At 43.6% G+C, this 16,064-nt stretch overlaps 1 protein-coding gene across 2 annotated transcripts in view; it reads right to left on the bottom strand.

Moving 5' to 3' along the window:
• SLC45A4 (solute carrier family 45 member 4) overlaps positions 1–16,064 on the bottom strand; it is a 157,999-nt gene that overhangs the window by 106,437 nt on the left and 35,498 nt on the right. For both annotated transcript variants that reach the window (XM_072999399.2, XM_072999400.2), the window contains exon 2: positions 5,965–6,010. The gene's annotated coding sequence lies outside the window, so the exon portion shown is untranslated. The remainder of the gene's footprint in view (positions 1–5,964; positions 6,011–16,064) is intronic.

Consider the following 16,064-nt stretch of genomic DNA (forward strand, 5'->3'; position numbering starts at 1 on the left):
GAGATCGCTCCCTCATCACACTGTTACTTAATTTTGTTTGCAATAGGATTCAAGCTGTAATGACGTAAGCTGCCAGGGGCCACAGTCTGCTTTGATGGATGCATGAAGTGTTCTCTCGAATTAGTTTCTTTAGATGCAGGGTTGGAGTGTGTGTGTGGAAGTGTACACCGTTCAGAGGATAATGGAATTCGATAAGTACAGAAAGTGATATGTCCTCTCACCTGGAAAAGCTATGCTTTAGAGCAAGTGGTTCCCCACCGTGGATCACCTGGGGGTTCTTGGACTGCAGCTCCCGGAAGCTTTCGCCACCAGCAGTGCTGTCCAGGGTTTCTGGGAGTTGCAGTCCAAGAACACCCCCCCCCCCCGGTGATGTAAGGTGGGGAATCACTGCTCTCTCGAGGAAGGAGAGCATTGTAATTCAGCAGTGAGAGTAATGCATTCTGTGCATGGTCTAAAGGACATACCTCAGAAATGTCCACACTGGCACTGAGAACAGATACTGTCGTCACCCAGATGCAATGGGTGATGCATCTGGTAGAGATGCAATGCCTGACCCCTTGCTATCCTGGTTACGGGGTTTCTACACTGCACAGTTTGTCAATGAAAGCAAAAGCAAAGCGTGCTGCTTATATACCGCCCCATAGTGCTTTAAGCACACTCTGTGCGAATTACAAGTTAACTATGCAGGCTACACACTGCCCCCCCAGCAAGCTGGGTACTCATTTTAATGACCTTGGAAGGACAGAAGGCTGAGTCAACCTTGAGCCGGCTACCAGGATTGAACCCCGGGTCATGAGCACAGTTTTGGCTGCAGGACAGCAGTTTAACCACTGCGCCACGAGGCAAGCATGTCCCTTACCTTCAAGGAAAGTGAAAAAAATTCCATTCAGCTGCACCCCTCCCACCGCATAGGGACAGTCCTGCCCAGTGGTAAAGCAACTGCTGAAAAGCTTAACCACAGAACAAACCGGATATGACAGACAGACAAATTCAAAACATGTGTGACAACACAAGATAAGCTGCTTGTTTTTTAGAAAAGTGTCCTCATAACAGATTGACAAGTTCTTCCTCCACATACGTCATGAGAAATTAAAATTTAGTATTGCTGCAAATAGAAGGGGAAGATACGGAGGCAGTGACAGATTTTACTTTCTTGGGCTCCATGACCACCGCAGATGGGGACAGCAGCCACGAAATTAAAAGGCACCTGCTTCTTGGGAGGAAAGTGGTGACAAACCTAGACAGCATCTTAAAAAGCAGACACATCACCTAGCCGACAAAGGTCCGCATATTCAAAGCTATGGTTTTTCCAGTAGCGATGTATGGAACTGAGAGCTGGACGATAAAGAAGGCTGACCGCCGAGGAATTGATGCTTTTAAATTGTGGTGCTGGAGGAGACTCTTGAGAGTCTCCTGGACTCCAAAGAGAACAAACCTATCCATTCTGAAGGAAATCAACCCTGAGTGCTCACTGGAAGGACAGATCCTGAAGCTGAGGCTCCAATACTTTGGCCATCTCATGAAAAGAGAAGACTCCCTGGAAAAGACCCTGATGTTGGGAAAGTGTGAGGGCAAGAGGAGAAGGGGATGACAGAGGACGAGATAGTTAGACAGTGTCATTGACGCCACCAACATGAATTTGACCCAACTCCAGGAGGCTGTGGAAGACAGGAGGGCCTGGCGTGCTCTGGTCCATGGGGTCACAAAAAGTCAGACACAACTTATCAACTAAACAGCAACAACAATTGCTATGTCTTTTACATCTATTTTCATATGTGGTGGGAAGGGTGAATATATATTTAAATTCTGCAAGCTGTTTTTCGAAGAAATTAATGGAATATTAATGTTAAATCTAGGAATATGTCCTAAACTTATTGATATTTGAGAGTGAATTGGACAATGAAAGAATTGATCACAAATCTACTAACAGTGGCTAAGTTAATTTGGAAAGTTACCGTAAGTGTGATCCCGAGTTATATGAATCGTATTTTAAAAGTGTGGAATAGAGTTATTAATAAAGAAAGTAACTTGCAATATTAAAGTAAAAAAAGATATGTCAAATAAGAATACGCTTAGAGAGATATGGGGAGAATTTATTGACTTTGTATTAACAAAGGGGAATGATTGTGTAACTTTGCAAGAATCAATGTATTCCTGGTTAGGGGGAAGAGGGCTCTGTAATAGCAAGGAGAGTATTTCCATTGGTCCTAGTTGGGGTGGGGAGCACATTATGTGTATATGTGGAATTTCTTTAGGTTTTTAAAAATGTATAATAGTTGTTAAAATTATTTTTGTGGAATATGTGTTATATTTGTATTTTGCATGAAAGACTTCAGACAATTAAATGATGAAGCAGAACAGAGGTTTAATTGCAAAGAAAACTGCAATTAGACATTTTCCTCTATAAAAATATCAGGGTATGCTGCAGCATTAATTCTCATGTGCCAGAAATGGAAATCCCAAGAAATACAAGAAGCTGCAACGTATATCTACAAGATATACTGTAGGTTGTCACCAAAAGAATTGTGGGTAATGTCCCTGAATTTCCGCCCTTTGAAAAGACTTGCTAACAGCATGAAAGGGGAACAAGCAAAACAGAAACGAAAATAACACGGAGAAAAAGCAAAGGACAACCTTGAAAGATAAACAGATTCGGGGAAGTGCAAGCTTTTCTGGATCATTACACTGAAACAATTCTAGTAGTCTATAAAGTGCTAACAGTACTTGTCTGTTGTGGTCATTCAAAATCTGAAAATAAGGGTGATGATTGGATTGGATCATTTTTTAAATAACTGGTGTGCTATTGAATGTTGTAGGATTCCTCTCCATGCTGAGCACCGTAAAGCTTGCAGGGGGAAGGAGGAAGAGAAAAATCCCACAATCAACCTGATCAGATGTCGAGGCTCTGGGATCTGGAGTTAAGAATCCCAAAACGAGACTCTATGTTTGTAAAACCAGCTGGAGAAGCATTTGGATCAAGATTGTCCTGTAGACGTGGTGGCGGCTGGAGACGTGTTGGCGCTGTGGGCTAAACCACAGAAGCCTGTGCTGCAGGGTCAGAAGACCAAGCAGTCGTAACATCAAATCCACGCAATGGAATGAGCACCCGTCGCTTGTCCCAGCTCCCGCCAACCTAGCGGTTCGAAAGCATGCAAATGCGAGTAGATAAATAGGGACCACCTCGGTGGGAAGGTAAACAGCGTTCCGTGTCTAAATCACACTGGCCATGTGACCACGGAAAGATTGTCTTCGGACAAACGCTGGCTCTATGGCTTGAAGAGCGGGATGAGTGCCGCCCCCTAGGGTCGGACACGACTGGACAAAAATTGTCAAGGGGAACCTTTACCTTGTCCTGTAGAGTCAAGTGTCTTCCTCCAGTTATATAGATGGAAGACATATAGCTGGCTGGACAGCTCAGTGAGTTAGGTAGAGGTTGGGAGTTTGATTCTTCATGATGAGTCCCAGGAGAAGATGAGTTCCAGCCAGCCTAGGTAGCCTTGGGCAAGCTGTGCAGGACAACTTCCGATTACTCTGTACCCAGAACACATTGGCAAGGGTCACCAGAAGTCAGAACTGACTGGACCACATTCAGTTGTTATTTTTACCGATGAAAGGGCACCATTCTCTCTCTGAATGCTCTGTTTACCTAACTATAGCTTCTGAAGTCTGCCAAGAAGAGTTTCCTGCTCCTCTCTACCCACACCCAAATTCTGCACAGCCTGCAGAAGAGCCCCATAGAGCTTGAAATCTTGTTATTGTTTGTTGTTTAGTTGTTAAGTTGTGTCCGACTCTTCGTGACCCCCATCGACCAGAGAACGCCAGGCTCTCCTGTTTTCCACTACAGTACTTCCTGGAGGCAGTGGAAGACAGGAAAGCTTGAAATCTTACCTGTGTTCAATGTTTTAAGAACCAATCAAGGATTACCTTGTCTGGTTGTAAGCCCTGGCAGTTCCATGTCTCTGTAGCAGGTGCTTCTGGGTAGACAAATGGGTGTACAAAGGATTCCCCGAAGGCAGAAAAACTAAAAACCACAGTTCCAGCAGGGTTTACGGTAGTCAGTCATGTATAATTATCTTCAGTCCTATGACTTTTTACAAGACTGAATTAACCAAAAGAGACAGCTTTAAGCCAATCCTTCATTTAAGTACTGAGTTTGGTCCTTATGAATGGCACTAAGTTTTAGCTGTGGCTAAAATTTACCACGGTTTTTAGACTTCTGTCTTTTTGTCTGATCTTAGGTGGAGTCAATGGAAGACAGCTACCAATTTTTAATTTCACAATACAACCACAATGTGTTTTGGATGGAAGATGGAGACCCATCAGCCCCACTTCTGTCTTTGCGAGTCAGAGCAAAGTACGTGCAGCAAATACATACAGAGGGTTCGGAAAAATAGTACAATTTGGAGCAAAACCACAACCCCGCAGCCTTTGAACAAGATGAAGATGGGATGATTTGTATGGCCCCTCAAAGGTCTTTCTGTGCAGGAAGGAAAGGCCCACACCACTGCTAAAGGACTAATTTGTTTGTTTGTCTAAAATATTTATATCCCATTTTTCTCCTCGAGAAAATATGCGACAGTTAGCTTGCAAGCACTAAGCAGAACTTACTAGAAAAGACCATATTGTTAGGAAGTAGAGGAGAGTAGGAAGAGAGAACGACCTACTATCAGATGATGTCGGTGTGCAAGATCTGAGCAGAGCTGTTAATGATAGGACATTTTGGAAGTCATCAACTCATCTAGTCACCACACATCTGAAGTGACTTGATGTCACATCATATCTTTGGAGTTTTTTTAAAAAAATCATTCAGCAATTGTATAGTGACAAAATGGTTGGAATGAAGACTTTAACCAGAGACTATGAGAGGATATAGGCCCCAAGTAAGACCACCCTCAGCTACAAAACCAAAAGACAGTAATTTCACAGCTTAAACAGGTGAGCTTCCAAATATTTGTTCTGTATTCTTTTAAAATATATATATATTAAAATCAATATCTGTTTTTTTTAAATCAAATGTTCTTCTTTGTGTCTCCAAGCTTACAACCTGACATGGAATCCCCTTGCAAGCATGATTTTGATAAACCTCTTTGGCAGGAAGGAGTTAAAAAGTTAGCTAACTGTCCATTGAGATTGCTGCAGAGGTAGAGCTGATTCTTCCTATGAATACTTACATGAGGAGGCTGTTTGGTCTTAGAAATCTTGAGATAATGTTTATTGAAGATAGGTGGGCCCCCAATTTTCTTTCAATTTTAGGGCTTCTTGTTTCTGAATGGGAGCGGGTATAAAACAGTTTTACTTCTAAAAACTGTAACTCAGAAAACCTTTGCCCACACTTCCCCAAATTTTGCACAGAGGTCGAACAGACTGCCTGCTACAATTGTGCCAAAGGTGCTGATCTGAAGCCCAGTTTCAGAGTTAGAATTTTTTGATGGTTGTGGGGTTTTTGGTTTCTTCAGCCGTGTTCTGAAGATTGTTCTTCCTAACGTTTCGCCCATCTCTGTGACCAGCATTATCATTTTTTGTCTGGGCTGCCCTCATTTTTATAATTGCCTTATAAACTGCTGACTTGCTGTGCCAGCACATGATTATGGCGGCACTCTCAGGCAGCAATAATATAGACGGGGTCCTCTCAGTGGTGGCACCTAGCCTGTGGAACTCTTCTACTCTGAAACAGTTTGCTTTGCAGCCTCCTTTTCAGCATTCAGAGGGCAGCCAAATACAACACTGCTCCAGCCTGTCTTTGGTGGAACCAACTAGCTGTCATCCATCTTTCCTTACTTTATTTTTATGGCAGTTTCTCATTACAGGCAGCCTTGAATTTGTTTATTATTTTACTGCTGATGGCCTTCCAGGGGCTCCCTTCCATGAGCAAAAAGGCACAATGGAATTTAGAAGTACATTGGTTGAATGAAATAAAACACAACAGGAGACAGCAGATTGCTGATTCTGTCCAATTATTCCTACCGACTCTGGTTGCCTCCATCCACCACTTCTGCCCCGTGTAGGTCTCCTGCAAAGGAAGAGAGAAGAGAAGAGAATAAATTCAAGTGTTACAGGACGTAAATAGGTTGCTAGCTATTTTAAACCATACGCTTGTTTAAGGGTACTTTACTTATAGCTGCCTGATGCTTCACTGATCAAAGGAGTTAATAAGTCATTCATGAAAAGAAGCAGAGTACAGTATAATGATTTCAGAGGAACAGTGTTGGAGTGCCTTTTGGAACAGCAATAAAGAACACAGGATCTAAGGACGCCGTCAAGGAAACCAGAGCCTTTATTTTACAAAAGCTAAGCGGGGCTGCCGAGGACAGGGCATTTTGGAGATCACTCATTCATAAGGTCGTCCTAAATCGGAGGTGACTTGATGGGACATAATAACAACGCCAAAGTCCTTGCAGAAAAGGGAACCAGAACGAAGGACCACTGGGCTGAACCTATTTACTCGTGAGCAAAGAAGGTTTCACCAGCTGAGGGTTTTTCCTTGAAAGGGGAAAGCCAAGTGAGAGGAGGTATGATAGAAAAACATAAAATGTCGTGCAGCGTGGAGAAAGTGCATAAGGAGAAGATTTTCGTTTTCCATCTGATAGTATGAAATCTAGAGCCACCCCAGTGGTTTAGGTCTTTGGTTGCAGAGCCGAAGATTAGGAGTTTGATTCCCCACACCACTTCCGTGATGGGGCTGGACTGGATGATCCACAGGGTCCCTTCCAGTTCTTCCATTTTAAGATTATTATTCTTAGAAGAAAGTAAGAAAGTCCTGTAACCAATGGAATTATGGAGCCAGGGCTCACACATCTTTGGACTTTCTGGTTTTAGGGATCATGAGATCCCAAACTCAAAACCTCACAACTTCCCTGTGCCTCCTGAGTTTAGCAGCAGTTCTCATACCAGCTGGGAAAGAAATGGATTTTTGTGGGAAGAGTATATTGTACCCAACCAACCCTGTTATGAGGAGGCAGGAAAGTTTTAAGGGTTGGATCATACTTCCGCACTATTAAAGAGCAGGCCGAGTAGGTGGGGCTTGTCAGCCATGGAAGGCAGCCCATCTAGGAGAAGGAAAACTCCGATTTCAAACCTCCACTGCCTTATGGCTATATCCACTCATGGAAAAGGCTTCAGGAGTTAACCTAGAGGCAAAATCCGGAGCTGGAGTCCCGAAGGCAACTTGTGTCGTTCTGCCAACTCCTGCGACGTTGCTGGAACCAGTCGTATTGGCTCTTGCCTTTCCATTGGACCATTTCAGCAATGTGGAGAGGGGGGATCTTCTGCTTGGGTAACAGCCTATCCTCCATATTACTTTATCCAGGCTTCATGCTCTGGAGAGGACACTTCTCGATACAGAGCATGTTACCATAGTCTCTTGAGACCGAAGGATGCCTATGAAGATGATTTGAAGTCAGTTTAGTCTTGAATTGGCCATTAAAAGCCATCCATTTTACAAAAGAGCCATTCCTCATTCATTAACATGAACCAACCCAGCTTTTGCCTCTGTGTGTGGGAGGAAGGGTTAAGGATTGTTCCTGGTGAGCACTTGTACATCCAAACTCATCCCTTAACCACGACCTGCTAGAATCACAACTACAACATTTGGGTTTAGAGCACAGAGTCTGATAGTGCTGTTATAACCCCCTCTCCTTTCCTTTTCCCTTTCTCACCTTTTCTAGTGTCTATCCCATTTGTCCAAAGTTTTCCCCTTATTTAAAACTGTTCTTATTCACATTGTTATATTATTGTTGTAAGCTGCCTACAGTGGTCTTAATCGACTAGATAGGCAGGATATAAAATAAATAAATAAATAAATAAATAAATAAATAAATAAATAAATAAATACAGTGGTGCCTCGCTTAATGAGCGCACCGTATAATGACGAAATCGCATAGCGATGGGGTCACAGCAATCGCAAATGTGATCGCATACCGATGGCCCCTATGGGCAAAACTTGCTTGCGAAGATCGATAAGCGTTTCGCTTACCGATCTTCGCAAAACGAAGACCGACGATCAGCTGTTTGGTGGCTCCAAAATGGCCGCCGGAAGCCCCGAAATGGCCGCCCGCAGCGTTTTCGCGCCCTGCCCTTGCTTAACAAGGGCGGGCAAATGACTGCCGGACCCAGGAAGCATCGCTGAACGGTGAATTTTCGGCCCATTTGGAACGCATTAAATGATGTTTAATGCGTTCCTATGGGCTTTTCTGTCCCATTCAGCGATGTTTCGCCATAGCGAAGGTTAATCCGGAACGGATTACCCTCGCTATGCGAGGCACCACTGTAACTAACTAACTAACTAACTAACTAACTAACTAACTAACTAACTAACTAACTAACTAACTAACTAACTAACTAACTAACTAACTAACTAACTAACTAAATAAATAAATAAATAAATAAATAAATAAATAAATAAATAAATAAATAAATAAATAAATAAATGTAGGGGATTTGGCTTCAAACTGTTGAAATATTGAGGATCAAAGTTTGCTTTGCTTTCCTGGATTCACATCAGGGACCTCTTATAATGACAGGCTTACTGAAACCAGGATGTTCCTGTGTGCCGGTGTGTCTGGATGAACCTGAGCTGAGTAAATGAAGTACATGTGTGCCTGATTGTCTTTTTCTTGTGAGTTCCTGAAAAGATGGGATGAAGAATTCTGGATGTCAAGCAGCATTTTCAGAGGGAAAAATGAAAATGAAAAAGCATGGCCATGCGTAGCGGAGATAATGGCATAGCATCGCTTTCCTGGCCAAGTAACAATGCCATCTCTCAGAGTGGATTTAAATTTTTAAAAATGGAGTTTTGATGGTTTAATTCAAAAAACTGATTTTTTTAAAAAAAAATTAAATTGTGATCATTGATTGCTACCGTGTTTCCCCAAAAAGAACACAGGGTCTTATATTAATTTTTGCTCCCTCCAATAAAAGCATTAGGGCTTATTTTCAGGGGATGTTTTATTTTTTTCATGTACAACCATCTACGTTTATTCAAATACAGTCCTGTCCTCTTCTTCCGGTTGCTGCACAAGGGTGGAGGGTGGGCTTTCAACTTAACTAGGGCTTGTTTTTGGGGTAGGGCTTATATGACGAGCATCCTGAAAAATCCTACTAGGGCTGATTTTCAGTTTAGGTCTTATTTTTGGGGAAACAGGGTATTTGCCCTGCCATGTCTTCCAGTTGACAGAATGAGACAGATCTCTGAGGAGACAGATGACAGTTTTCAGGCATCCCATAGTTTGCTGAAGCAAGATTCAACTGTGCATCCTGTTGGCTTCTAGGCATGGAATCAGTTGGGTATGTGGGCAGCAAACCTTTTAACTCAGGCAGCAAAAACTACTTGGGCTGGCTGTGTTAATAAACCTGGTGTCAAAAAGGCCACCCATGCCTTGACCTTTCCTTAGATCATTCCTAACCTGGCCTCATAGCAGAGAGGGGCTCTCCAGATGTTGTCAGACCACCGTTGACATCAGGCCTACCTGAGCTGGCAGGAAGCAAATCTTAGCCCTTCATATGGAAGGAGTGTCCCTGAAGAATTTGACTACACCACCTGCGGGTTGATCCTTCCACTCCGGAAGCAACAACGTGAGTTTATCCATTGGGGATAAGCCTTTTGTTAACTGGTCTCTGAATTGTGAAGACAGAGGAGGTGAATAGTGAAGCAACCTCTGGATCCAATACTGCACCTGGGCAAGTAGGAAGGAGAGAGGAATAGCCAGACAGATATTAACCAAGGTGAATGATTCTAAGCTGGTTCAAGACGAAAAGGGTTTTAACAGAACTTGCTCCCCCCTACGTGCACATTGCTTTGATCTTTCCTGGTTATTCAGTATCTGCATGGATTTGTGGGTGGACCAGATCCTTGTGAGATGCGTTTGCTGATGTGGAAAGGCTGTCTTTGATCATTTATTCACTCATGCAGATCATTACTTATCTGAAACATAAAGCCATCAGACCAACGGCCCAATGGCTCAGCCTTGTCACTGGATACAGAATCTTTCCAAGCCAGGGCTGCATCTGATGGTCCCTCCATTAATGGTGAAAACAGAACAGAACTTCTTCATCATGTTTCAAATCTTGTCCATAAATTCTAGATTAAAGAAGCGGCATGAAGACCGTAACATGTTTCTCTAGTAGATCGTTCACCTTCATTCGCTGGGCAAAATCATTCTCAATGTTCCACAGGAAGAAGGAATGACTGTTAAGTTGTAGGGTGATGAGGCCCACAATATTTTGCCAGGTTTGTGCTCTGTCTCCGAGCAGTTACCATTGACAGTTTAGGTTGTCCTAATCATGAGTGGGGACGTGGAGGCACTGTGGGTTAAACTGGAGAAGCCTCTGTGCTGCAGGGTCAGAAGACCAGCAGTTGTAAGATCGAATCCACACAATGGAGTGAACTTGTCCCAGCTCCTGCCAGCCTAGCAGTTCGAAAGCATGTAAAAATGCAAGTAGATAAATAGGGACCACCATGGTGGGAAGGTCATGACGTTCCGTGTCTAGTCGTGCCAGCCACGTGACCACGGAAACTGTCTTCGGACAAACGCTGGCTCTATGGCTTGGAAACGGGGATGAGCACCGACCCCTAGAGTCGGACGCGACTGGACTAAATGTCAAGGAGAACCTTTACCTTTACCTAATCATGAAGCTCATTTTCCAATTGGCATTTGGTAGCGATGGGGGGGGGGGGACATACCATTGGCAGACAAAAATCTTGATGCAATGTCTCTCAGGCAGATCACTCGCAGCTACTATCATAACAGGCACTTCCCTTGGTTTCTTCCAGGAGCAATGCTCTTGTTATCTCTGTTCATTCTCTTCCAAATACTGTTGAATAATGCATTTCTATTCACCAACCAATGCCCGTTGCTTTGCTTCTCACATCTCAAAGAAAGGAAGAGAGAAAAAGAGAAAAAGATGGACGCTCTTTTTTTTAACCTTCAAACTTTGGAATAAATAGCAGTGGTTCCCATTTTGCAGGCTGATTAGAAAAAGTTATCCAGGGCCTGGTACTTTAAATGGAAGAGCAGATGGCTTTGAAGCAGAGTCTGCCGTAATTAGATTACCAATTGCCTGACCTGCACTAGTGGGATCAGGTTACACAAACCCTCAGAAAGAAAAGGAGTTTAAAAAAGGAAAAAGTCAGTAGATAGCAGAGGTATTTCTCAAAGGGAGATTGAAAGAAGCACATTTTAAAGGCATCTGGAGATCATCTGGGCTGTTGAAATGATTCTACAAAGCTGGAGGCATTCTCCCAGTCAAGAGGAGCAGTAGAAGAGAGAGATATTTTTTGAGAACCAAATAGCTCTGCTGGAGACCAAATTCTGGCCATCCGGGTTCAGCCGTTTTCTCCATCAGCTGCTACTCGTAATTCTGCATGTTCGCATAAGGCCCGGTTTGCAGGCCCCACCCTGCTCCTTTTTCGAACCGTTTGGCGTATCTCGATCACAATAATCTTCACAGTGTTCTGGGTCGTAATCCTGGACGGAAAGACTGTTTTTTACTCATGATGCATTTCAAACAAGACTCTTTTGAAGCAGAATGCCTTCAGAAATATGACACTGGCAAATGAATCCCGCAGTCTCCACCTTCCAATTTATTTATTTATTTTTTATTAGATTTCTGTCCCACCCATCTAGACCAAGGGTCTACAATTTGATGCCTGGAAAAGGTTAGGAGGCTATGGAGGTTCCCGTTCGCTCTGTTATCTGAGAGAACACCTCTCTGTCCCAAAGCATCAATTATACTTAAGGGAACTCTTCCTATTGGCAACAAGTGGCACATTCTAGCGCCCCCTGATGCCTCCGTGAGGCAACAGAATTCCCCACTGAGGTCAACAGGAGGGGAGAGGGGACCAATATTCACCAGAAGAAAAAATAACAAAGAAGCACCCATTAATTTCATCCTCACTACTTGTGTTCAGACAGAACTTATGATGCAACAGTGGCTTGGTGGTTGCCCACAATGAATCAGATTTAGATTACAGTGGTGCCCCACTTGACGATGACCCCGCTTGACAACAAAATTCTGTACGATGACTTTTTTGCGATCACTATAGCGATTGCAAAACTATGTTTCTATGTTTTTTTTTTCCGCTTGATGTTGATTTGGTCCTTGTTTCAGGAACCATTTTTTTGCTTGATGACGATTTTCCCGGCTTGTAAAATGGCTTCCCTTCGCAAAATGGGCACCTTCCCTTCGCAAAATGGATGTTTTCCAGATGGAAGCTTCGCATTACAGTGAATTAGAGCAGCTGTTCGGCGGTTCTCTATGGGCGATCTCTGCAAAACGAGCAGGTATTTCCCCCATTGGAACACATTAACTGGTTTTCAATGCATTCCAATAGGTTTTTTACTTTCGCTTGACGGCGATTTCACTGTACAGCAATTTTGCTGGAAGGCGTTATCGTTGTCAAGCGGGGCACCACTGTACTCCGTTAATATCTGAAGTCCAGTACAGAGTGTGGAGCTAACACACTGGCTGAAATCCTGCGGAAGGGTGATGACATTATCAGTAGGGGGTGATGTTTATTCATCAAAAACTTCCTACTTTTGTCCCTCTGCTTTCTCACGTTCTGTGTAATTCTTTCATCGCACAGGAGCCACAGGATATAGGAAGACAGTATTTAATTATTGGAAATTTCTACCTCCTGATAACAGTTCCAGCAGGAGGAGAATTTCTATAATAAAAGACTTCCTCCTCTTGTCCTTCAGCTTCCATGCTATGGAAGGGAGTCCAAAAAGCTGTGGAACAGGACATTTTTTATTGTAGAAAATTGTCCTTTGTTGATAATGTCTTCAGTTTTCTACAGGGACAGTTATGCCAAAAGAATTTCAACTATTATAAATATTGATATTACCTGTAACATGCTCCTTTCTTTGGTAACAAGTCAGAAAAATGACTTTTTAAAGTGTATGTTACATGATAACTCGTAATATTGTATTTTTTTCTTCAACACAGCAAGTAATGTTTTCTCATTACTGTAACTTATTTTAAATGGCAAAAACGTTTTGTGAGAGCATTTTCAGAACATCATACCCCTCTCCCCCGTTTTAGGCTGTTTTCTCACTTTTCAAGTAGACTTTTCTTCCCTAAAGGAGTACTTTAAAACTAAGAAACAAAAATGTAACAATTGATGTAACTAACTACTAATTAGCCATAAGAAACAGTGGCCAGAATTCAATGAAATTATTAATAATAACCATATGATGCCAATTCTGACTTACGCATAGCCTTTTCAGGGTTTTCTAGGTAGAGAACACACAGAAGTGGTTTACCCTTCCCTTTTGGGGGGGGGGGCATCCTGAGACTGTGCAGCTTGCCCAAGGCCATCCAGTCTGATTCTTTTCACAGGGAGGCAAAGTGGAGAATCAAAGTCTCAGCCTCTAAGCTATCCAGCCAGAATTGGCATCCTTCAGTCTCGTGAGACTATGGCATCGTGTTCTGCATGGAGGACTTGGAACAGCGTCTAATGTGGCTGAGAAGGCCAATTCAAGAGCGACAATCCCTTTCACACTGAAGACAAATCCAATCTGTCCCCTGTCCAGCTCCCTGGTTTTGCTGCTTTCGGGACTGCCTCTTTGCCTCGGCCTGCTGGACAAGGGTCTCTTCAAACTGGGAGAGGCCATGATGCACCGCCTGCCTCCAGGCTGAACGCTCAGATATCCAGCCAGCTAACTGAATAATTACACCAGTGTAAGTCCAGGGATGTGGTGGCTCTGCGGGTTAAACGGCAGAAACCTCTGTGCTGCAAGGTCAGAAGACCAGCCATGGTGAGATCGAATCCACGCGACCCGTCGCTTGTCCCAGCTCAATGCGAGTCAATAAATAGGTACCACCTCGGTGGGAAGGTCACGGCATTCCATGTCTAGTCGCGCTGGCCACGTGACCACGGAAATTGTCTTTGGACAAAACGCTGGCTGTATGGCTTGGAGACAGGGATGAGCACCGCCCCCTAGAGTCGAACACGACTGGACTAAATGTCAAGGGGAACCATTGGCATACATTTTAGGGGCAGATTGCTGCTAGATAAATTGCTGGATTTTTTTGTTGTGCACCACGTTACACAACTGCTACGCAACTCGAACGAAAGCTCCAGTTTCTCCCCTAGTGGCCAAGCAGGCACTGTCAAGATGTACGCTGATACTCCTATGGGACACCATTAATGGGATTCTACCCTGTAACAGTTAACAAGCTACTTTAGGAAGTCACATAGCAAATGACTTTTTAAAGGTATCTTTCCCGGTACCACCTGTTTTACAACCCCCCCCCCCAACAAGAGTTACAGAATTGCTCCCAATAACATGGTTCTTTGGTGTGTCTATTTGTGTTTTTGTGAAATCTCCCGAGGTGGAAGGGGCGACCCTGTTGTAGCTTCTTACGTTTTGTTCAGGAGCCAAAGGCCTGCTCCTCCCTCCGCCTGCTCCTCACTCTCTAAGGCAATAAAAATTCCTTCCTATAATTGCAGGCAACCCAAGGGTCAGATAAATGACCATCCATCACACGTTAAGCTGGGAACACTCTCGCTTTTTGAATAGAAAGTGAAGCAAAAGGAAATGCGCTTTTTCCTGTATCATCCTTCTGGGGATCCTGAACGTGTTGGTAAAAACTACTTAAGACGTTTGTGTGTGTGTGTGTGTGTGTGTGTGTGGAGGCCGGAAGGAAAGGAAGCAGCGAACGAGCAAACAGCTCTCAGTCCCCAGAGTGGAGGGAGAGCCATCCAAGCCTTTGTGGAAAAAAGCATGCTCAGCAAACACTGGCAGCTTAAAGAAAATAAAACCAGTTTCTGACTTGCTAAAATTGCCTTGTTCTATAAACTCCCTTTGGAAGCCTCTTTCTTTTAAAACCAGAACTTTGCATCCTGTTTTTGTCGAACTATTAATCGACTGCCACTGGAGGACGGCGGGGGGGGGGGGGGGAGAGAAACACTGATAATTATTGCTTTTTGGAAACAAACTTTTAAAGCAATTTCCCTGCCCTTCGTCTTGGCAAGGCAGTGGGTCAACTTAAGCAGCAGAATGGAAGGGGGTGGGAGCAAAAAGAATAAGGAAACGTTTTCGGCCTGAAGGTCAAATGTAATTTTCAAGAAATTTGTGGAAGAAGAGGCTGCCTTTGAGCGATGGCGGGGAGCGAAAAGCGAAAAGACTGAGATGCAGCGTACCAGTGCCTGCTCCCACCAAGATCTACTCGGATCACCCGCGCGAGTCAGGAGGTGAGGCTGAGGAGCCTGACGCTGAAGGAGGCCCGGAGTGAAAAGACTCGAAGCCGGGCCTTCTCGGCGGTGGCTCCTCACCTTTGGAACAACCTCCCACCGGAGATTTGTGATGCCCCTACGCTGGTTACTTTCAAATGCCAGCTGAAAACATGGATGTACATCCAGGCCTTCCCTCCTGTCAACTACTAATTTCTTTTGCTTTGCTATTTATTATTTATTTATTCCTGCACTATTTGTTATTGTTGTATGCTAATGTTTTTATGTTTTTTAATTGTTTTTATATTCTGTAAGCCGCCCAGAGTGGTAGAATATACCAGATGGGCAGGATATAAATCGAACAAACAAACAAACAAACAAACAAACAAACAAACAAACAAACAAACAAACAAACAAACAAACAAACAAATATGTAGAACATTTGCTTTGGCAGAGGAAACGTTCTGAAACTTGTCCTGTTTCTCTGAAGACACATTCTCATGGCGTTGTGAGGGCGCATCTTCTTGCCTCCAGTTTTGGCCCCCAGATGTCAGGGAACAAGAACCAGCAGCCGCAAATCCGTACTTGCGGCTCTGTCTGGAAATGGCATCTCCAGCTAGCGTCTCGTACCCTTGCTTGCTCGTCCATGCCACCCAGGGTGTGAGCCGGAGGCAGGGGGACTTTACGAGTTGTAATCCAAAATAATAACAATAACAACAACAATAATAACAACAATAATAACATCAACAACCACAACAACCACCAATCAATCAATCAATCAATCAATCAATCCAAAAAAGATTCTTGGAGCTGTCATCCCAAGTTTATATTAGCACAGGGTAGAATTGATGTTTTTGAATTGTGCTGCTGGAGGAGACTCTTGAGAGTCCCC

The sequence above is a fragment of the Pogona vitticeps genome, chromosome 4, assembly GCF_051106095.1.
Source record: "Pogona vitticeps strain Pit_001003342236 chromosome 4, PviZW2.1, whole genome shotgun sequence".
NCBI lineage: Eukaryota > Metazoa > Chordata > Lepidosauria > Squamata > Agamidae > Pogona > Pogona vitticeps.